This window comes from Tupaia chinensis, unplaced genomic scaffold, assembly GCF_000334495.1.
Source record: "Tupaia chinensis unplaced genomic scaffold, TupChi_1.0 Scaffold000099_1, whole genome shotgun sequence".
Lineage (NCBI taxonomy): Eukaryota > Metazoa > Chordata > Mammalia > Scandentia > Tupaiidae > Tupaia > Tupaia belangeri.
The window spans coordinates 3,009,386-3,033,598 of NW_006159563.1; the positions used below are offsets into that span (position 1 = coordinate 3,009,386).

General features: G+C 39.3%; 1 protein-coding gene and 1 pseudogene across 5 annotated transcripts in view; both read left to right on the forward strand.

Moving 5' to 3' along the window:
- The window catches only part of SSBP2 (single stranded DNA binding protein 2), a 334,115-nt gene that overhangs the window by 51,950 nt on the left and 257,952 nt on the right, over positions 1-24,213 (forward strand). The gene's annotated exons all lie outside the window — the stretch shown is intronic.
- LOC102474173 (ATP synthase F(0) complex subunit C2, mitochondrial pseudogene) lies at positions 18,375-18,814 on the forward strand (annotated as a pseudogene).

Below are 24,213 nucleotides of genomic sequence, written 5' to 3' on the forward strand. Positions count from 1 at the left end.
GCCTCGTTACAGCTGGATGTAACATTCTTGTGAAAGAGTGCTATCGTCATTAATAGGAGAGGAGTAGATCTTCGAATCCAGAAGTGAGAATTAAGTGGCAGAGGACCAGCAGTTAGCGTAATGGCTATGTCGCTGGACTCCCACGTAGTCGACCGCGGTTTGTGTCCCGAACCTGCTGGCTTAAAACTCACGCCAGTTGTGTGTGCATGTGTGCCCAAGATTCCGAGAGGAGAATGGAGGAGAAGGGATTGTGGTGTGGCCAACCCCCTGGGGGGTGATTTCTCGCTTTCTGTCTCTCTGTCTCTCTCTGTCTGTCTGGCGAGTGCACGTGCCCTATAGCAAAAACCTCTGGGGGAAAAAAAAAAGAATTAAGTGGCAGGATTGGAGTTGTTCTCTTGGCCTCAATATTGGAAATTATGAATGATATTTTGTGAAGCGTAGTAAAGAGGCTGACCTTCAGCTGGAAAGCAAGGAACTTTCACATTTTCCCTGTCTACGTACATTTCAGTGTTAGAGGGCTGTGATAGTTATGTTGGCAGTATTTCTGACAAGGCCTTCATAATCTTAATGCTTACTTAGGTTGTAAGCCAGGATATTTTACATTCTTTTTGTTATTGTTTATTTTCATTTTATTTTCTATTATTTGGTAAAATCTTTTAGACAATTTCATTGAATACTATAGGATTTGGCATATAGCATTTTTGTATATGCCAGGACATTTGTTGAGGGAATGTTCACATATGTCAGCAGTGCTGAGAACTGAGGGAAAGGGGACTTCTTCCGTGTTCAGACCATGACTGTAATTGAGGATCATGGTGTCCTAGTAGACCAGTGTAGGGATGAACCAGCAGGGAAAGTATACAAACCCTGATAAGGAGATCATATTCGTGGACTTAGAGTCAGATTTTGTTTGACCAATTATTTATTTATAGTAAGCGAATTTAGAGTTTTTTTGTTTTATTTTCACAAAGGTATTTGATTCCTTATAATGACACTGATTAAACGGTTCACGAAACCAAAGATCATGTCTGTAACCTCACAATCTATTAGAGAGTTCTACATATTTTTTAGACACTCTTATTTTAGGTTTTGAGTTTGCTACAGGGTAGTACATTTTTTTTTTTAAACTTTATTTGAAAATCAGCAGTTAGTTCACATCTACATTGGCTGTTCGTAGATTTTTAAAGTTGTAACAAGTACATAGGTCACCAGAGTAGATAGCTTGTTGGGTGATCTTCATCCTCGTTATGTTTTCTGGACAACTGCACATGGATATGATATGGGATGTTCCTTATTCCTTTGGCCCAGACAGCTTTGTTGAGCTTGGTATCAATGCACACATCTGGAGTCTCCATCTCCTTCATGGCAAATTTCTAGATTTGAGTGCACGAGGGGCACGTTTCTTGAAGTCCACACCCATAGATGCGCTTGTGAATGTTGACAGTGTATTCCTGGGTCACCATCTCATTAATGGCAGAATGACTTTCTTCTTGCCACTCTTCCTTGAAGGAGGCCTTCTGCCTGGCACAAGTTGGAAAAGAAGGGCAGTAAACTTTTGATAGTCAATTTTCTGAAAGAATTGATGATTGCCTAGTTTTTATTTTTCCCCTAGGTTTCTATGTTGATTAGTCACTTCATGCAGAATTACTTCAGAATTAGATTTCTTTTACATCTTTTGCATTACAAAAATCTTTGGTTCGTGTTAGTTGGAACTTAACTTGAAATGTTTTCAGTTCTATGAATGTTTGCTTAGTGTGTGGATTGGTTTATAACCTTTTTATTTGGATGCTTTATTGGGACAGCATCTTAACTACCTTTAAGATATTTTTTGTTTGTTGTCTGAGTTGGAAGACACCACCAGAAGTTAAGAAAGATACTTGGGAATATTTTTAGGTCCTGTGCTTCTCAAGCCTGATCTAGAAGGATTAAGTCGATGATTCATTATGAAGTGCAAGGATAGAATCACTGTGTTCAGATGCTGTGACTAAGCATCACAGCAAGTAATAGGCTTAGTATTTTTTTTGTAGTACCCATCCAGACTTGACTAGTAGTTGATAGACCTTAGGTCAACTGTTGGACTTAATACCACGAAAATGGTACTAAGTAGGGTGATTGATAAGTATGCTAGAAAAGGTAGAGCGCAGTCTGTTATCTTGTTGTTTTATTTCCATTTAATTTTGTTTTAAACCAGTATTCTACATAGTATTTTGTTTCACAAATATCACATTGTATGATAATAAAACATGCTTATGGTTTTGAAAAATAATACAGTTAAATGAAAATCCCTGGTTTTTGATGCGTGTGTGCTTTAAGTGGATCTAGTTTTATGTTTATTTAGCAAAATTAGGAAAGTGTGTATAACAGTTCAACAGTGAGATAAATGTTACCAGCTAAGAAGTCAATATAACTTTCTGGGTTCAGACCTAGCTGGCTGCCGTATGGTTAAATGTACCAAGAAGGTCAACATGGCCCGTACATAAGGGACCCGCTATGGTGCCTCCCTCAGGAAAACGATAAAGAAGTCAAAATCAGCCAGCGTGCCAAGTGCACTTGCTCCTTCTGTGACAAAACCAAGATGAACAGACGGGCTGTGGGGGTCTGGCACTGTGGTTTCTGCATGAAAACGGTAGCCGGTGGAGCCTGGACCTACACCACCACTTCGCTGTCACAGTGAAGTCCGCCATCAGAAGACTGAGGAATTGAAAGACCAGCAGAAGGTCCACAGACATTTGGAGTATCACTAGCCTACAATAAATAGGTTAATTTATGTCACAGTTGCCTTGGTTTATTGTTAATTGTATTAGACATTCTTATTTACACTGTAAATATTGATTTTTTTTCAAGAGACTTGGAAATTAAAGTCCTTCTAGTTTCGAAAAGCATGCTGAGATGGCTTATAACCCAGTTTTCCCCCCCAGGACTTAAACCATAACTGTATGTCGTAAGACTGTAAGACAGGTTAGTTATGTATCTTATTAAAGTCTGTACTTACCAGTTAAACTTTTTTTGAAATTCATTGGTACAAATTGTTTAAACCTTTCTTTTGAAGTCAGAGTTAATATTTTTTTAATGTTTCCAAAGGTGTAGATACATGATATGATACATATATACTGCTGCTTTCATTTTTGGTCTTTTGTTGGATTATGTACTTTTATCAGCATCTTTAGAAAACAGTATGAAACATAAGTAGAATGTCACATCAAATTTTGAACCTGTCTACCATTTTCCATTTCTCAGTATCCATAGCATTGAGTTTAAGTTGAAATAGATGGTCACACTAACAAAAATAAAGTTCTTTGGAGAAATTAAAAAAAAAAGTCAATATAGAGATTTAAGCTTTTCCTGTATTTAAACAGCTACTGTACTGAATGATTGTTAAAGTTGAATTGTGAATTCTAAAATTTAGTACATGACTGATGGCATTTTGAAGTAAAACAAAAATTTTGTTCAGAAGCTTAGCAGCAGAGAAGGAGAGAGCTGGCTTGATATTTATCTAGACAGCTTTCTTGGTTTTCTTCTATAAAATGGTAAACACTAGTGAAGCCTTTGAAATCCTGAGGCATTATTTTTGCATTCCTTTTGTTGAATTTTATGCAAACAGCTAAACAGCAGCTAACCATGTAACTTGAAAAGCTTAGCATGTATGCCTTTTTAGTAACAGAAGCTTTAGTTTTCAGAACGGTTCTGACAGTAAGTATGACTTCTTGAGAAGTTGTAGCAAAGACCATGTCATTACTTTAACCGTATACACTTCAAATTATGATGTAAATGACCAGTATGAAACCAAGGGAAGACCCTTTGGTTTGAATACCATGACACATTTTTCACTGATACATAGTAGTGGTGATACAAGGTGGAGGGGGGGTGTTGGTAGTGCTTCTAGGTCCCCAAAGGGCTTTTAGCTTAGGAAAACTGTGGAACTGAGAATAGTTGGAGCCATCAGAGTTTATAACAGAAATAAAACCTGATTGAGTGCCGAACCTGGAAGTTCAATCTGGGCTGCATTAATCATGTTTTAATTTTCTGTATTTCACCATGGTTTGGCATCTCAGGCCTTGCTAGCTGGGGACAACTGTTCCAGAGCCAGCTAATTCCTAGAAATAACAAAGGGGCCCCCTTTGAGCCACCCTTTCATATGCAAAATGACCAACCCTTAATCCTTACACCGCTATCTCTACTAAACTCTCACAGATTGAGCCACTATCTCCCTGTCCTAGTATCAGCCCTGGGCCAGGTACCAGACAACTAAGGGTGGACCTTCCACCCAGAGCTCACTGAAATCATTCAAACTAGCCAAATCCTGCATCACCTACTTTGTCTTGTCTTTCTTTATCTACAAAACCATAATAACAGCTTGTGCCAGGCATTCCCTTTGCTCCTTCTGCCTCCTCCCTGACCCTTGCACTTGGCCCTGTATGATGTGGCATGCCACCTGCTCTTGGGATGAATAATAAACTTCAAAGACAGAAGAGCTGTCTTTGTGTCTGTCAACTTAGGATACTAAATGAACACAATTCCCAGGCACATTTTAAAACATGGGCCTAGGGCTTGCCCCGTAGGTTAGTGGCTAGGAGAGCAGGATCCCATAGGCTGACCAAGATTGACTCCTGACCCTGGCAGCTTGAAAAATACCCTGGGTGCACATGCATGTGTGCCTAAAATCCTGCCAGGATGGAGAGATTGAGGAGAAGAGATTGTGGTACGACCATAACCCATGGAGGGGTGCTTTCTCCTTCTCCCTCTCCCTCTTTCTGTCTTTCTCTGGTGAGGTCATATGCCCTTTAGGAACTAAAAAAAACAAAACCCCAAAGTCATGGACACAGGTCTCTTTCGGAGTTCCGTTTGCTATCTCTGTCCAAGCTTCAATTCAAGTTCATGATAAAGATGGGGAAGAAGAGCTTGGGCACCTACAGCATTTCCACTCTCACAGTGATTCCACTCGTGCTGAGATTCTTCAGTGAGCATACTGTGTGGTAGATATTGTTGAAATCTATGTAGGACATCTGTCCTCTCCTTTGGATTGGCTTTAGCTCTTGGAGGAAGGGGGGATGTGGTTGGGAAGAAGTGGAGCAGTGGTGGCCATAAGTCCTGGAGATAGGCATCTGGGTAACCTCAGAGGTTAATCTACCAGCAGCCAGATCCTCCATCTTGCTGCCAATGACCTGAAAACCACCCGTAAATTTGCTGCAGTTTCTTGCCACAGTTGTTTAGAAACCTGTGGCCACACTATCTGGATCCTAAGGTATAAACAAGGAAGCTTCAATAGAAACACTGTGGGAATAAACACAGTACATGTTTACAGAAGAAAGTAATTTGGTTTAATTATGCCAAAGATATATCCTTGTTTTTATTTTAAGAAAAGTGGACGAAAAGTGGTCATAAAGCATAAATTCAGTGTTTGCTAAATATCAATTTTATTTTAAAGTAAAGTGTATGTTAAATGAGTAGGTATAATATAATTTATACAGTTAGATTCTGTGTAAAGTGTTTACAACAATATCTAGATTAGAAATGGCCTTCGAAGTTTACATTAGAATTTCTGTGGTCTAGCCTGCCTTTCCTACCTAAGGAAGCCACAGACTTCCCTGCTCTGGTATTCCTTGTAGCTAAATATTAGGGAGGACCCTAATCAGTGCACTCTTCCTTAGTTCTTCTGGGGGATATAGTCCTCTTGCTTATTGACAGATTGACATAATCTTTTTTTTTCATGTGTGGCACCCCTAGAAGTTTCTGAAATGCAAAATGTATGTCCTCATTGTTTTAATAAATTTGCCTAATGTAGAACTATCTGTTCCAAACTTGCAAAGCTGATGAAACCCTCAGCCTCCACCCATTTCTGGATCTTTTAAATCTTGGGTGCTTTCTTTTGCATGTGAGGATTGTTTTCGCTGAGGTTTCCTACCTCAGTAGCTGGAGCTCCATTTGTGGGCAGGAGGCTGATTGGTAGATGCTGGATAACCTCTGGAAGGAGCTGGCCCGTTTCCCAACATTCAAAACTATTAGATCTTTCTCTGTTTTCTTTTTCCTCTCACTGTTAAATGCTATTTTTTTCAGTTTTTCTATGTTATTTGCTTAATGTCTGAGAGGGTGCGAAGGTCAATTATCAGAAAGAAAAAACTTATAAATGATGGAAAAACACATTTAATATCCAGAGGTTGGTACAAAAGAGTTCTCAGGGGCTTAGAAGATGAGAATTCAAGAGGTACCAACATGCTTGAGCTGTACATTTTTTAGAGAGGCACGTCTACAGCCTTATATGCTTCACTGATTGGTTCTGATACCTTTTAGGTAGGCTTTGTGAATTGCTAGAGTGCTGGTTTTATGTCTCATGATTTGTTAGAATGCAGGTTTTATATCTTATGATTGGAGAGATGACATACTACAGAAGTCTTCCAGCTTAGAAAATCTGTAGAATAAAAGAAATAAAAATATAAGTAGAATCATGAAATTTATTTGGTTGGGAGCAAAAGAGTCACAGCAGTAAAAAGGGCTAAAATAAGAATGTAGAAAAATTTAAAATATACAGGAAGTTGAATTTCTTGATGGATTTTCATGTATTATGGTATTTAAACTGTAAAGGAGAAGGTAAGGAAAAATTCACAGTATTACTTGAGAGTTTAGATGTCATCTATTTGATTCCAAAGGGCTGAATTGCTGAGCTAAGTGGAAGGGCTGGGATTTGATTTCCCTATATTTGTAAGTAGACTGTTACTGTTTTATGAATGCTGGTGGGAGAAATGAGACTCCTGGGTCAGAGGGAAAGGGCTTGAGTACTGATGTCACAGCGAGCAGCATGAGCATTAGTATATGTGCTTCAGTTCTCCTTGTTCCTCCAGCCCCAGTGCTGCAGTATAGTGCAGATAGATGTTGTATGTATAGCGCATTGCAGCTGGAGAGCACTGGGCATGGAGAACCCACTGCTTTTGTAGTAGACAAGACTGTTCTCAGTGATGGTGGGTGACTTTACCTCATTTCTCAAGGCTGCTCGTTGCAGACAAAAGCCTGACAGCCAGCCTTGGTATAGTGGTGGTCTGTATCTTGCATTGGTGCCATACCCAAGAACATGTAGAGGACTGTGAGAGATCCCTACAAGAGTATCTTCCAACAGGTTGTATTAAGAATCAATAAATACTTGTCTACTACTTTTCTTTAATTTTAAAACTGGTAATATAGCATTTAAAGAGCAGTTGACTAGTAGAAGTATAAAAATTGAAAAGTTCTTCTAGTGAAGTTCAAGCCGTGTATTTCTTTAATTGTTCAAAAATTACAAAATTTATACGAAGTTTCTTAATACTTAGAATAAATCGTTATGTTAGGCAGTGATGTTGCAAGTAGGTTTTGGATGCTTATTATTTAATACACCACGAAGATACAAAGATTAAGTAGCACATAGCACTGATATCTGTGCACTTAGGATCAAATGGAGGGCCACAGACAGGTAAGTTATGTTATAGTGTAACAATATCGTAGCAGTAGTTTACACATGAGAAAGTCTCATCAAATGTTCTAAGCAGGCCAGCCCCATAGCGCAGCGGTTAAGTGTTGTGCATTGGGAGCCAGATCCCATATGACTGATGGTGGTTTGAATCCTGGCCCCAGCAGCTTGAAAAACATACTGGGCATGTGTGTGTGTGTGTGTGTGTGTGTGTGTGTGTGTGTACTCCAAATTCTGATGGGACAGAGAAACGGAGGAAAAAAGATTGTAGTATGATTGTGCCTCCTTAGGGGTTGCTTTCTCTCTCTCTTCGGTGAGCATAAGTGCCTTCTAGCAATTAAAAAAAAAAAAAAAAGATTCCGAGCATAGAAACAATTTGACCCGATTTGTTTTGGTTTAAGAAAAAAGACACTACAGTGACACTGAGGTTGGAAGACAGATGAGACTGATTCTAGAGGAAGGGCATTTTCTTAGTAAGCTATTATGGCAATTCAGGTAAGGTTTGGTAAGGAACTTAACTAAGACTGGCAAAAATAAAGAAGTAAAAGGAGACCAATTCAAGTAGGATTTGAGGAGCAGAATCGATAGGCTACAATTAATGGGGAAGACCTCCAAAGGAAAAGGTTATAGGGGAGGTAATATTTGACAAACACATTCAACCCTGGATATGTTAAGTTTGAAGTCGAGGACCTTTATATAGGACATTTAGGTGAGATGACAGTTGGTTATATGGCTTTAGAGTTTAGGAGAATGTTACATGCCAGGTTATAGATTTGAGAATCATTTATTCATTCAGCAAATATTTATTGCTATCATAAGGCACTATGCTAGGTGCTGAAGACTTAGCATTGAACAAATTTAGTCTCATACAATTTATGTTCTCATGGGACACCTACATTAAATAGAAAATTAACAAATTCTTTCATATTATATATTTATTTATTTTAATTGCCAGAGGGCATGTGCATTTGCCAGAGAGAGAGACAGAGGAAGAAAGCACCTCTAACTGGGGCATGGTCATGCTGCAGCCTTTTCTCCTCCATTTCTCTATTTGTTTGGAATTTGGGCACACACACCCATGTGCCATGGCCAGGAGTTGAACCACAATTGGCCATGTGGGATCTGACTCCCTTAATCACTAGGCCACAGGGCTAGCTGGCAGGCAGGTTCCTGACAGTGCTGTGTGTCTTTGGTTTCAGAGCACTAGTGTTGCCCAGTTCAGGTGGCATTGCTCAAGTAGAATACAGGGAATAACTTAAGGGTCTTGTTAGGATGAATAGGAGGTAGCCAAAGAAAAGGGTAGGGATGGGGGCCGGGGCGGAGGGAGAAAAGAATTGTTCCCAGCAGAGGAAACAGCATGTGCCAGAGCTCTGAGGCCAGAAGGATCTTGATATGCTCAAAGAACAGAAAAACTAGCATGGCGGGGGCATAAAGCACCAGAAGGGAGTGTGAAGTGAGGCTAGAGAGTGCGGCAGGATCGGGTCAGGGTGGATCTTGTAGGCAGGAGAGCATTTAGGAATTTATTCTAAAAACAAGCTATTGAAGAGTTAAAAGAAGTCTCTTTTTGTTTCCTTTCTAAATTTATGATTGAATTTCTTAAATTTTTGAAGATCAAATTAGACACACATATGTTAAGTCTCCAGGGTTTCTCTTTTTTTTTCTTTGTCACGTTTTCATGTGTCTGTTTTCTAAGTGACATGACCTAAATTAAGATTTGTTGATATACTATGAGGTGTGATTGAGATGTTATTCAGGAATTATTAGGAATTGCACATACTAGTGAAGAATATGGAGGAACCTGTGTTTCAAAGCTATTTGCTTAAGAACATTATAGAAAAAGTGAGAACCAGAAAGGGTAAAAGGAAAGAAATGTGAAAGAAATTAGGGGAAGAAAATGGAAAGAATTACCTGCGTAGCTATAGTTAGTTACATATTGGTTTCTGTTTCAATTTATTTATTTTTACTTGTTTTCTACTTACTGAATTTTAAACTTCCAGAAAATTGGAACCAGACTTCTGCTTTCTTTGTAGCTCTCAGATGCTCAAGGTGTCAGCTATCTTAGCCATTAAGAGATTATCTGCTTTGTGTTGTATCTTTCGCAAATAAGGCAGTTAAGATCCTTCTGACATTAGTAAGCAGGAGGGTGATGAAGACTTTTCTGAGTAATTTCACTATTTCATACTTACTTTTGCACTCTTAAGTAGACGACTCTTAGATCCAGCTACTCATAGTGAACCTTTAACTTAAAAAATAAATCAATTACCTCACATAGTTGTTTTTTTTTTTTGAGAGGTTTTTGCTATAAGGTGCGTGCGCTCACCAGAAAGACAGAGAGAGACAGAAAGATAGAAAGTGAGAAATCACCCCCCAAGTGGGGATGGCCATGCAGCAATCCCTTCTCCTCCATTCTCCTCTCGGGATCTTGGGCACACACGCACACACGCCCGGTGTGAGTTTAAGCCACCGGGTCCAGGACTCAAACCGCGGTCAACTACATGAGAGTTCAGCGACATAGCCATTACGCTGCTAGCCCCATAGTATTTTTTTAAAAAGAAAAAAAAAAAAAAGCAGTTTGGGCTAGACAGTGGTCCAGCAGTAAAATTCAGTATTCTGAGAGATGTTCCCACTTGGGAAGGCTCCTGTTCAAGTCTGGAGATGTCTTTTAAAAAAAGCCAGGTACAAGTCTGACCGTGATTGGGTAAACATTTTTTTTTTTTTTAAAGCAGTCATGAGGGCAAGCAGGTAGCTTGGTGGTTAAGGTGTTGGATTCTCACATGGCCAACTGTGGTTCATGTCCTGGACCCAGTGATTTGAAAATCACACTGGATTTGTGTGTGTGCACGGGCACACACACACACACACACACACACACACACAGGAGAATGGAGAAGGGATTACTGTGTGGCCATCTCCCTGGAGGGTGATTTCTCACTTTTCCTCTCTTTTTCTTTCTCGCAAGGTCATATGCCCTATGACAAAATTCTAAGAAAAAAAAAAAAGCAATCATGATTAATCACAATAAAGTGTTTTTCTGGTGGGATAAATTGCCTTTAAATTGATTTTTGGTACTAGTACTCCCTTCATCCTCTACTCAGGGAGTAAAGATCAACCTGAGGTACTGTTTTTGTTGTTGTTGTTGTTTGTTTGTTTAATTATTTTAATTATTTATTTAGTCATTTATTTACATTATAGTACTGTGTTTCATTCACTGATACTCAGCTAAATGCTAAGGATTGGAAAAATCTTTAGCTATTAAAGACAGTTTTAATCAGGATACCTTGTCCATACATATAAACTAGAGTAGAAAGGACTCATTTTAGAAGGATTTTCAGGAAGGGCCAAAACATTTATTTTCTCATATGAAAATAAAGATCCAGCTAGCTAGTTGTAGCTGTTATTCTTTTTCTTAACCCAAGAGAATAATGAAATACAAATGCAGTAAATAAAACAACCAACCCAGTTTTTGTTTAAGTCTGCTTTAAAAAAATTCTGAGTTGGGGCCAGCAGGTGGCATGGTGGTTAAGGTGCTAGACTCTCTCAGTGCTGACTGTAGTTTGAGTCTCGGATCTGATGACTTGCTTTCTCACATTTCCCTCTCCCTTTCTCTCTCTCTCTCTGGTGAGTGCATGTGCCCTACAGCAAATTAAAATAATAATAATAACTAAGGGACCAGCAGATGGCATAATGGCTATGTCGCTGGATTCCCATGTAGTTGACCACAGTTTGAGTCCCAGACCCGCTGGCTTAAACTCACGCCAGGCACCTGTGTGTGCATGCGCCTAAGATCCCAAGAGGAGAATGAAGGAGAAGGGATTGCAGCATGGCCATCCCCTCTGGGGGTGGGGGGGTGATTTTTTGCTTTCTGTCTCTCTGTCTCTCTCTGTCTTTCTGGTGAACGCACATGCCCTCTCCAAAAAATAAAAGTGATGTTAATAATAACTGCATAAAATAAATAATTATTAAAAATTTCTGAGCAATCAAATTCTCCCTCTCTAATATGAAGCAATGATCAATAAAGAGTTAAGAAGAAAAACGGAATAACTTTTTACTTAATTCATGAAAGCATTGCTATATTATGTTGTCCAAAGCATTGGCAAGTCCAGAAAGTTAAACCTTGTTCAGATCTAGGTACAAGTGTATATTTATATATGTTCTTTTGTACCATGTACATGACTGTCATATCTCTTTTTCTTTTTTTTAATTTCGTGTTCTTTTATACATTCAATCAAATTATTATTTGGCTTACAAAATGGATATTTCTCCCTAGTACTGTTGATAAAACTATAAAATACTTCAACAGATAATACCACATTTTTTATGACATTAATGCTTTGCCTCCCTATTTTCCTTCTAAATGTCCTTCCTCAGACCCTCCTCTTTCACACACACTGTATCTGGTGTTTACATCTATATACTGTGTTTCTATATCCTTCAGTCAATTAGTTTCAGTCATAGAGTGCAGACACTCAGTATATATGAAGTGGAGACATACAATCTTTTATGAATCTTTAATCAATTCCCAGTTCCTTTTTTTGCAGTGAGAGCTCTTTGAAGGCATACACATGTGTGCCCAAAATCCTGAGAGGAGAAGGGATTGCGGCATGGCTGTCTGATTTCTCGTTTGTCTTTCTGTCTCTGTCTATCTGATGAGCACACGTGCCCTATAGCAAAAAAACAAAAACAAAAACAAAAACAAAAAAACTCTCTAAAAAACAAAGTCAGAAGTTTTCAATACAGATTGAGTATCTCTTATTCAAAGTGCTTGAGACTAGAAGTGTTGCAGATTTGGATTTTCTTCAGATTTTTGAAAGTTTGTATATATATAGTGAGGTATCTTGGGGAGGGGACCAAAGTCCAAATATGAAATTCATGTATGTTTCATGTATACCTTATGTACATCTCCTGAAGGCAATTTTATACAGTATTTTTGCATTTGTAGCATTTTGACTACATCCTATCACATGAGGTCAGGTATCTAATTTTCTACTTGTGGTGTCATGTTGGTACTCAAACATTTGCAATTTTGGAGCACTTTGGATTTCAGGTTTTGGGTTTAATGATATTTTACCTGTAATTAGTTTTGCATAGTTACTGATTAGTTGACATCTAATTAGGATATCTTTAATTGTCTTGGTGCACTTACGGCTTTAAAATCCTAGAGTATATATTTAATTTTTTAGACTCGAAAGGAATAATTATTTTTTATTTGAGCTCTTTCTAGAAATTGTATGTAATAAAAGTAACTAGAAATTTATTAGATTACATTTTAATATTAAAGTTCTTTTGTAAAGTACATTGTGTTTCCTTGATTTACCATTTATAATTTTTAAAGGGGAATCAGTTATATTTTCTATGAATAGATTCTTTAGACATTTTAACATATTAGCTATTTTTTAAAAATCTCAATATTTAATATAAAGATTAATAAAAAAGATAGAAAAATGTGTTAAATGTACTTCAGTATTTTAATCTTCCTTGGCATCGTGCATAAGACCGTTGACATATATAGGCATTCTACATATACCCTGTTGGATAGCTGGTAGAATGGGTGAGTGAGTGACTAAGTTAATATATTTTTTCTTTTAGGTGCCAGAGGGCATATATACCTATCAGAGAGAAAGGGAAGGAGAATGCCCCTCCGATGGGGCATGGTTATGTGACAGTCTGTTCTCTTCCATGTGTCTGTCCTGTTAGGGTTTGGGGCATACACGCACTCATGTGTGGCCTGATTTTCAATCTCTCAGAGCTGGGATTTGAATATTGTGATTGGCCATGCATAATCTGGCTCTCTTAATCACTAGGCTATGAGGCTGGCCCAACACAGTACTTTTTTTAAAAAAGTGTTTTTATGCAACACACACACACACACACACACACACACACACACACACAGCTTTCCCATCAGAGTCCTGATATATGATCCACCCCCTGCCTCTAACTAGCCCTGGATCATGGGTAAACTTGTGCCTGCATCCTCAGGGAGGTCTCTGAGCTTGAACCAGGAACCTTCTCATGTGGACTGAACTTACAGAGCATTGTGCTTTGCTACTGTGCTACCATCTAGTCCCAATTTAATTAGTACATTTAGTTAATAGTATATATTAATATATTCAGATTTGTTATATAAACAGATATGTTTATAATGTGGTTGGTTTTGGATAGTTTGGTTAAGTGTTTTCTGAGACTGTGTATGCTGTGAGAATGTTCTGCACAAAAAGGTCTCTACAGACAAATAGATTTGGAAATGTAGCATATCATGTTCACGCCAAGAATTTTTTTTAAATGATAGAAAGTGCCTCAAGAGAGCGTGGGGTGTAGAGAGAAAGCAGCATTAGTAGGGTCCTGTCACCCTGTGATCCCCTGCTTCTTAGCCCTCCAGCTCCTGAGGGTCCTGAGTGCCTGGGTACACCCCACTTGTTTTTCAGGCAGAGCTGAAGTCCAAATTGCAGTTGCCATGTGGCTTCCAGGACTGCAGTGCCACCACTGCACTGTAGTTGCTGGCCAAGAAATTGTTAATAAAGATTTGTACATTAAAAATCCTGAGGGGTCCAGCAGTGAGGAACTCATTTCTACTTAATCCAGCATTTCCAAAAGTAATATGAATAGAGGATGCTTTTAAGTCTCTAAATATGTGCACATGTGTGTACATATGTGTGCATGTGCTCACGTATGCTTAAGGCAGACCTGTGGTCCAAACTGCAGTTTACATCCAAAACTTGGGAACGAGTGAGTCTGAATGTATTATAAGTGGGAGAGCTCAACTCATATTGGTAGGATGGCAGGCAAACGGGAGCCAGTGATGGTATTTCATAAGACTCATTGGTAACTTGGAAGTATAGGTAAGTTTAGAGTTTGTACAGTAGTGATCTAGAAAGAATGAAAACCTCCCACATTCTTCATAAAGTGTATGGCACCCTGAATTACATACCAGTGTAAGGACAGAGAAGCGAGAACAAGAGGGTACCTGAAAACTATGGAGAACCCCCAACCCTCTGCCTCGTCACTTGGGTATCAGAAATCCCAGTGCTGCTCTGACAGCAGTGGTCATGTGACTCTTCCTCAAGGCTATGCCTGGCATTTTACCTGGCTTGGATATTCACTCTCTATTTCTGACTAGTTTCTTCGGCTCCTGGTTTTCTGTTCTTGTGTCAAGGAACTTAGCATTGTAGTCAGATGCTCTTGGAATTACTCATTTTGGGTAGCAAATATTTTCAGCTTTGCCTCAGTATATTTCTTATACAAGAAAATACAATAAGGAAACACTAGATTTTGTCAGTGGGAAAACTTAGGCATTCAATTCTGAGTCTGTGAAAATTAAATTCTGGATTAAAAGAATACTCATTATAAATAAGCTTTGATATAGTATGAAATGAATTGAGTTTTAGTCAGCTCCTTTTGGCTTTTCTCTTTTAAGAGAAAATATTAATGAACATTATTAAATCCATTACTAGCAAAATAAACACAAACTTGGATTCCACATTTAGCAACTTAATGAAGGAGGAATTGAACTTAAACTACTTTTTCTAAAGAATCATTTTATTTAAATTTATTTATTTATTCATTTATTTAATTTGACCAGAGAGTGACAGAGTAAGAGAGAGAGAGAGAGAGAGAGAGATCAATAAAGGGAACTTGAGAAAGAAAGCTGCTAGGCCCAGGACTCAAACCATGGTCGGGCATATGGGAATCCAGGCGCCCTTAACTACCACACCACCCCCTGGCTCCTAAACAATTGAGTTTTTAAAATAGTGATTTTGAATTTTTCTCCTAGAAATAGGAATTGTATTTCCCTCTAGTCAACCTTAGATAACCCGATGTGCTTCTCCTGTCCCAGGAAATCACTAGTATCAGTGCCAAATTTTGCAAGTCCACTTAACAGGAACTGCACAGTGTGGCTCAGTATGTCTGGGTTTTGAGGATTTTCCTGAGTCACTGGTGCTACATGTATGTTTTGTTCATGGCTTCATATCTTTTTAAAAAGTATATATTTATTTATTTTATTTGTTATTATTTTTATATTTGACCAGAGAGAGACACATAGAGAGAAAGAGAAAGTGAGAAAGTAAACTGCCAGTTCCAGGATTCAAACCATGGTCAGCCATGTGGGAGTCCAGTGCCTTAACTACCACACTACATGCCAGCCCCCAGACTTAATATCTTAACAATAACTTGTGTATTCTCAAAGCTCACTTTTAAGTCTAGTTTTAAAATTTCTATTAAGTTATTTAATTAATTAGAAAAAGCTATGTAAACACTGAAGGTGTTTATAATTTAATAGGCAAACTGTTTTACCATTTAATCCTTAATTAAATATTGAACCACTTTAACAAAGTAGCCACCACACAAAGAATATTGAACAAGATATGTCTAAAAAGGGATTAAAGAGAGAGAAAGTCAAAAATCCCTCATTAAAACGACTAGCTTGTCTGTTGCAGTAAATAGTGAAGAGTGTATGTAACGTCTGCTCTTATTCCCAGTTACTGGCACTTGCGTGCATTCAGACTCACCTACAGAGGAGAAGTCAGTCTTTATCTGGAGGTTCAGTAGAAGACTTGAATGATTACATCTCTTAGCTGGCTAAAGCATATGAAGATACTATGTAGCTGTTTGAGGGGCTATAATAGCAGCAAAAGTATATTTTGTTTCTATCCCCCTATAATAAAATGACAGAAAAATGTTATGACTTAGTCTGAATTGATATTTGGGTCATTTGACATAGGGGTTTTAGCTATTGGAATTGAGCACTAGCCTAGAGTTCCCCCTCAGATGTCTGGATAAAAGTGTAAAATGATACACTTGCTTCAAAGAATCCCATATCAGGACCAGCAGATAGCATAATGGCTGTGTCGCTGGACTCCCATGTAGTCGACCGTGGTTCGCATCCTGGACCCGGTGGCTTAAAACTCACGCTGGGCGCATGTGCATGCATGCCCAAGATCCCTAGAGGAGAATGGAGGGGAAGGGATTGTGGCGTGGCCATCCTCCCGGGGGGTGATTTCTCACTTTCTGTCTCTCTGTCTCTGTCTGGCGAGTGCACGCACCCTATAGCAAAAACCTCTCCAAAAAAAAAGAATCCCCATTTCTGTGATTGTTCAGAACTACTTACTGCACTTTGTTTCATATACTTGGTATTTTCAGGGCCTGTTTTGTAGTGTTCGTTGCTTTGCTTCTACTATTTTAAATGGGAATTTGTATATATAAATGGGATTGCATAGTAGGAAGAATCTATTGATGGCCATTGTCCTCTTCTAAGTACTGTAAAATATTTTTTATTATTAAAAAATCAACAATATTGATTTTTTCAATGTATATCCACAGTTAAATTTTAATCATCTGCAAAAACATGAATGCAGTATTTTTCAAGCTTCTCGTTAATTGCTGTATAAATTGGCGTTCCAGAATAAAAGAGTTCTGAGGTCAGATTGGTTTATGGCATGGTACATACTAAATCTCATTTTAGAGATTCATAATATACATTGTAACATCAAAGACTTAGAGAGCTGCTTAAGTAAATAATTACATTTAGTTTAGGAGTTTCTGTGGAGTTCAGGGATAGAAAAGTAGCAAAGCTGTCTGTCGCCCTAGTGCTTCTGTATCTTGGCGGGCATGTTTTGATATGACTAAGATAAAAGTTGTTCTGAATTAGCCTAGTCAAAAGCTTTACTTCATTTGAGATATATTTAGTGGAACCTTTTACCCTTGTGTATTTCTGGCATGTTTCACATAGTAGATGCTTAATAAAGAAAACGAATTTTTGTGCAGATCGATCAAGGATGGGCAGTGAAATATGAAGACCTTAGAATGAAACTGGCCTCTTGTGGTGTTTAATATTTTTGTAGCATATTCACTCCTTCTTTGATTTCCCCAGGCATATTTTCCCTAAATTTCCTTCTGACTTGGTTTGGCTTGATGCACTGGGCTGGGGAGAGAGCAGGGAACGAAACCAAAGAGCCCGAGAACTCCGGAACTTTGAAACCCTAGGGCTTGCAAAACAGCTTTATGAGGGCTGCTTTTCTCTTCCATGCTTATGCACGGGGTATTTTATCTGTGTCTTTGTAGGATGTCTTGCCGTCAAAGATGCTGCTGGATTGGAATTAATCAGGCCAATTGAATTTACCACCATACTATTATTATTCTGTTTTACTTTAGAAATCTTGAAGCTTTTTTACAACTTGAAGGATTATATTTCTGGCTCCTTTCATCCTGCTAGAAGGAGAATGAACTATTCTTTTTTTTTTTTTCTTTTTTGCTATAGGGCTTGTGCACTCGCCAGAAAGAGAGAGACAGACAGAAAGCGAGAAATCACCCTCCAGGGAGGATGGCCACGCTGCAATCCCTTCTCCTCCATTCTCCTCTCAGGATCTTGGGCATGCACACACACATGCCCGGCGTGAGTTTAAGCCACCAGGTTCGAGACTTGAACCACAGTCGACTACATGGGAGTCCAGTGACATAACCATTACGCTAACTGCTGGTCCCCAAGAATGAACTATTCTTACATAATATTATATATATATATATGCCAGTACATTCAAAGTATTTATTGCAATAACAACAATTACTATTTTTTTGGGGGGGGGAGGTTTTTGCTATAGGGTATGTGCGCTCACCAGAAAGACTGCGTGAGAGAGATAGCAAGAAATTACCCCCCAGGGGGTATGGCCATACCACAATTCTTTTCCTCCATTCTCCTCTTGGGATCTTGGGCATGCACACACACGTGCCCGGTGTGAGTTCAAGCCACCAGGACTAGAACTGGAACTGTGGTTAGCTACATGGGAATCCAACGACATAGCCATTATATCAACTGCAGGTTCTAACAATTACTATTTTAACCATAATATTCTAGGCATAAAATTGTAATTCACTTTGCTAAACTTAAGAATCTTTGGTAGGTTTAAAAACCTTTCGTGCTCTCTTTCTTCTCTGTACTGGAAGCAGCTGTCCTGCCATAGCCCCTCATACCTTGAACATGTACACCTGCTCCAAGCTTATTTCTACTCCCTTCTTGGTCAGGAGCACCTCTCAGCTGCTGAGCTGACCATTCTCTGAAGTGTTGCTGAAACAACTGGAGTCACAGACAGGTGAGAGTCTCAGCAGCTTGGCAGTCTTGCATCCTCAGACCTCACTTGTCCCTTGCCACAGCTTCTAAACCAGCACAGTTTCAAGGGACATCGACACAGCAGTCAAGTTCACTGGGGCAGGGGCTGCCATGGTTGGGGTGGCTGGCTCTGGGGCGAGGATTGATCATTGGTTATACCAGGAACCCTTCTGTGAAGCAACAGCTCCTCTCCTACACCATCCTGGGCTTCGCCCTCTTGGAGGCCATGGGGGCTCTTTTGCCTGAGGGTGGCCTTTCTCATCCTTGTCGCCCTGTGAAGGAGTCGTCTCCACCTCCCATAGTTTTATTCCCCATGTCTCACCTGCCCTGTGTGTCCCTTTTCCTATACTTCCCCAGGCAGTCTGGGAAAAGCAGTTGGCTCAGGGTTTGACAGAGGAAAGACAAATAAATACTGTATTAATAAGAAAAAAAAACTTTCCTTAATATCACAACAAATTAGAGAGTAATAGGAAACAAACCTGCTTATTTCTCTTTTTTTTTTTTTTTTTGAGAGGTTTTTTCACTATAGGGTGCGTGCGCTCGCCAGACAGACAGAGAGAGACATAGAGACAGACAGCGAGAAATCACCCCCCAGGGGGGATGGTCACGCCGCAATCCCTTCTCTTCCATTCTCCTCTCAGGATCTTGGGCACACATGCACACGCGCCCGGCGTGAGTTCTAAGCCACCGGGTCCAGGACGTGAACCACGGTCGACTACATGGGAGTCTAGTGACATAGCCATTACGCTAACTGCTGGTTCCCCTTATTTCTCTTTTAAAATGGACTTTTTTTCTTTTTTAAAGGTTTTTACCACACGGCATGTGTGCTTGCTGGAGAGGCAGAGAGGGACGGTGGGAGGGAAAGTGAGAAATCACCATTCACGGGCGTGGTCATGCTGCAAGCCCTTCTTCTCCACTCTTCCCCTGGGATTTTGGGCAAGCACACACTTCTCAGCATGTTTCAAGCCGCCAGATTCAAGAATCAAACCATGGTTAGCCATGTTGGAGTCCAGCGCCTTAACCAGTACACCACCTCTTGGCCCCCGACCTTTGTTTTCACTTGTTCACATAGTCCTCTGTTTTACTGGCCCACTGGATTAATCACCTTTTGGCTTCCCATTTTGTATGTATCTTGCCTAACAGTAACCCAGCTGATGTGAAAGATGCTTGCCAGGACCAAAGAATTAATCCACTTGATTTCACTTACCCCACTGCTTTTACTGCCATGTGAATTGGGCTGGCAGTTACTGCAGAACTCAGGGTTACTGAGGGGCTGTGAGAGGAGGCCAGGTGGCTGTGCAGTGGCACTGCAACTGGACCCACATGGAAAAGGTCCTGGATTCATGTCCTGGGACCTCCCTGGTCCTGCCAACTGAGACTGGGGGTGGAGGGTGGTGTGAAGGCCCTGTTGGGGTGTCACACTCTATCTTTCTTTCAAATAAAGGGTGTGATAGTTGGGTAAGCATTTTAACTCCCTGCCCTGCTGCCATCTGGGAAAAAACCAATTACATCACAGTGCTGCCTAGGAATTCTTTGTGAGTTTAAATTTTTGCCATAGGGTACAAGCTCTTGCCAGGGGAAGGGAGAGAGAGAGGGAAAGTGAGAAATCATACCCTGGGGGGAGGGTGGCCATGCTCCAGTTCCTTCTCCTCCATTCTCCTCTTGAGATTTTGGGCATGTACACCAACACTCTAGGTGTGATTTTTAAACTATTGGGTCCAGGGCTTGAACCTCAGTCAACCATGTGGGAGGCCGGGGCTTTAACCACTTATGCCACCTTCTGGCCACCTTAGCAATTTTTCTGATGATTATTTGTGTGTGTGTGTGTGTGTGTGTGTGAAGAATGGCTATACAAAGTAATTTAAGTTCAAAAAGTAACATTCAGTAACAAACATGCCACTTTACATTACACTTAGCAATTATTTATTTGGATTGTGGCAGTACTTCTGTTTTGATCTAGACTATTTCCCAGTCTAAAATGAATGCTTCACAATGTAGCATGAAGAACTTGTTAACAGAGACAAAGTGTAATGTTAGTTTCGTTGGTTACGCTAATGGATGCCAGTGCCATTCAACATGCCTACACGTACTAAAAATTCGGTTGCCAGCTCCTAGGAGCTTAAATGACATGCCAGTGTCCCTTTTGCTTTACTATTTCTTACACTTATTTTGGGCAGATTGAAGTTGTAAAGGTTTATTAAATCCTACTTGCAATCACTGGCTGTGTAATTTTTATTCACATTATACTATGAAGTCTGGCATTTGGTACCTTACTAGAATGTGACCAACGCATGTGCAGTTTAAATGAATGCCTCTTCTCTTCCCTCTCTGTTTTCTACCCCTCAACCCCTCCTTGTTGCTTAAAATGAGTTATTAATAAAAAATAGAATAACTTTTGGTGTTCACTCTCTTATGTTGTTGTTTTAAGCTAAATGGTGCCATTGTTTTGAGAGTGGTATAACCTAAGAAATGTTAAAATAGGTGGAACATTCAGATAAAGGATATTTATTACATACTTGTAGTGTATATAGCATTACAGACTACTGTTTTACTGTTTATATGTATGTAATACAGACGAATTAGCTTACCATGTAAAAAAAGTCTTAACATTTTTTAACTACAATATAATCTTATGGGTGATATTTTACATAAAAAATCTTTACTGTGTATTTTCTTTGCAGTTTATTCATATTCTATATTAATCCCATTTTTATTATTTTAAATGGGCACATGAATTTCCAAATATATCTTTAACATTTGAGAAAATAATGTCTTAAGAAGAAAATTGAATATAAAAGTAGTTGGGATAGGGATATAAAACACAATGTAGGAACTTATTTTTCAAAATAACATAAAGGTGATATTTTAGGTAAATAATTTTGCCTAAAAAGGGGCAAATGTTGGGTTGTCAGAAAAGTCATGATGTGTTTTTTCTGTTTTTCTATGCAAAATGCATCATGACTTTTCCAACAACCCAATGATTATAGTAGTTATATTTTAATAATGCCAATATTTGTTCAGTCTATACATTTCTTTTTGTTTTGTTTTTAAACTTGCTAAAGGGTGTCTGCACTGATGGGAGACAGAGAGAGAAAAAGTGAGAAAGCATCTCCCACTCCCCAGTGGGGAGTCCCCATGCCACAATCCCTTCTCTTGAAATTTTGGGCACATGTAGACATACCCTGCATGTTTGTCAAGCCACCAGGCCTGGGACTCGAACTGTGCTATTGGCCATGTGGGACCTAGTCATCTTAACCACCACACCACTGGCTGGCCCCAGTCAGTACATTTCATCTATAATTTCAATGCATCACATTTTAATGGGTATTCGAGTAATATTACTGCATTTGGGGACTTAACACTTATAACAGTGTAATATTTACTCAGCATTTTGACTTGGCTATTTTGGGAACTTTATTTCTTCTTTAAGAGAGTTTAGTGATCTTGAGAAAATTAGATAGCAAGCTAGAACTCCAGGACTTCTCTCTCTTTGTTCTACAAAATCTTCTCCTAAGTAGATCTAGAAACAATATGATTAAGAATATTTGGGCAGGGCCAGCAGGTGATGTGGAGGTCAAAGTGCTAGATGCCACATGGCCGATTGCACAGTAAGTCCTGGACCCATTGGCTTGAAATCAGGCTGGGCACACACGCATGTGTGTCTAAAATCCTGAGAAGAAAATGGAGGATAAGGGGTTGTGGCATGGCCACTCCTCTTGAGTGATTTCTCCCTTTTCTCCTCTCTCTCCTTTTTTTTCTGTCTCTGGTGAGCATATGTACCCTATTAAAAAAAAAAAAAAGAAAAAGATTGGGCCTATAATCATAGTAGTTAAAATACTGTATTTGTCTTCATTCTTGGAACAATGGTTTTATTTCCATTGATATTAATCTGGTTAAAATAGAAAATAAGGCAGGGGATATTAAAGAAGTCTATGTAAATAAAATTATAAATTGCAGTCGAAGCTGTCATAGACTGTTGCAATAAAAATACACTTAAAGACTGACCTGGAAGTCTAGTGCTTAATGTAGCAGATTCCCACATGGCCTACGCAGTTTGAATCCTGGCCTAAGCAGCTTGGAAAACATGCTGGGCACATGTGCATCTGTGCCCCAAATACCAATAGGATGGAGAAGTGGACATAAAGAGTGACCATGCCTCTCCAGGGGTGAGCTTTCTCTCTCTCTCTTTCTATTTCTCTATCTCTTTCTGGATAGCACACATGCCCTTGGACAATTATAAGTAAGCACACATAAAAGTATGTCTATTTCAGAGAGCAAAATAACGGGTGGAACTAAAAACAATCAAACAGGATAATTTAGTCTGTATTCTCTATTTTTCTGGCTAGTTAAGTTGAAAGAATGGATCACTTTTAAGTTATTTTGTATTGTTGCCAAAAGAAGATGACTTAGTAGCTTAAGTTTTAACTGGATAGACCTAGTTTTTGACAGCTTGTCCTTGCTAGATAATGTTTGTGGCCATGGATAAATTAAGATTATTTTAAAAGGAATTCCTACTTATCTCACGTAACTTGAAGGATAAAGACGACTCCTTTCTTTTTGATCTCTGGATAGCCTGTATTCTCCTCTAATCATAATCACGAGTTCATTGTGGTGAGGGTCTTTTGGAGATTGTTGTGCCTCCCTGTATCATCAACCTTCACCTACCATTTCTTACCAAGATATTTGTCAAATGCTGATGAAGGATACAGTGCTAAAGGCGACATGCAAGACTCCTGCTGTTCAGCAGTTTGTAGCTGTAGCTCCTTATACTTCATATTTCTTAGTATAGGAAAACATGAGTTAATAACTCTCCATGCAGCCCTCCCACCCCCTAAGTGTTTAAATAGTTTATCTTACAAAAGACGATTTGTAAATTGGCTTGTTTGGTATGGAGAACATATCCCCAACAGAGAAAATATGAATTGTAATTACATTCCCAGATGGTATTCATAATATAACTGAACTCCAGAACTGACAATACTGTGGTTTCCCATTGTCTTTGGGGATATGAGTTCCAACAACAAATCTAAAATTTAGAGAATCTACTTAGTATTTTACATAAAATTCCAATAACTAGAAGAATATTCCTCCCCTTTTACTCTCCAACTTCCATTCCTCCTGAGCAACAGGGAGTTCTTTGTTGCATGTCTCCTCCCAGTCCATTGCTAGCGAGAAGGGATAGTTCCTTCACCTACTGCAGGAGTGGCAGTGGCACAAGGGGAAGCAATGCCCAAATCAAATCAGTGTCTGTGACAAGAAGATACGAGCTTCTGGGAGTTAGGGAAATGGGAGAGGCAGTTATACTCAGAGACAGGTATGAAAGGTCATACTGGGGGGTGGAGAGTTCTTAATACCTAGAAAAGGAAGGATGGGAGTTCAGGGGAGATGGTATAGTATTGGGATGGGGTGAAGTTGTCACTAAAGAAATGGAGTGGAGTGTCTTGGATGTGGATAGGGCAAGGACCTGGAGGGAGAATGGCTAACAGTAGTGGGACTTAAGAGAACTGGGATTCTTGCAGTTGGTCTGACCTGGGGGCTCAAGCTCAGATGCTGTAGAATTGTAGGGTGGACATTTGCAAGGCAAATTATGCCTGATTAGAGCTTCCTTTTATTGACATCTCCTTCTTATCAATAATATTATTAGGAAATATTTAAATACCCTTGGAACATATGGATC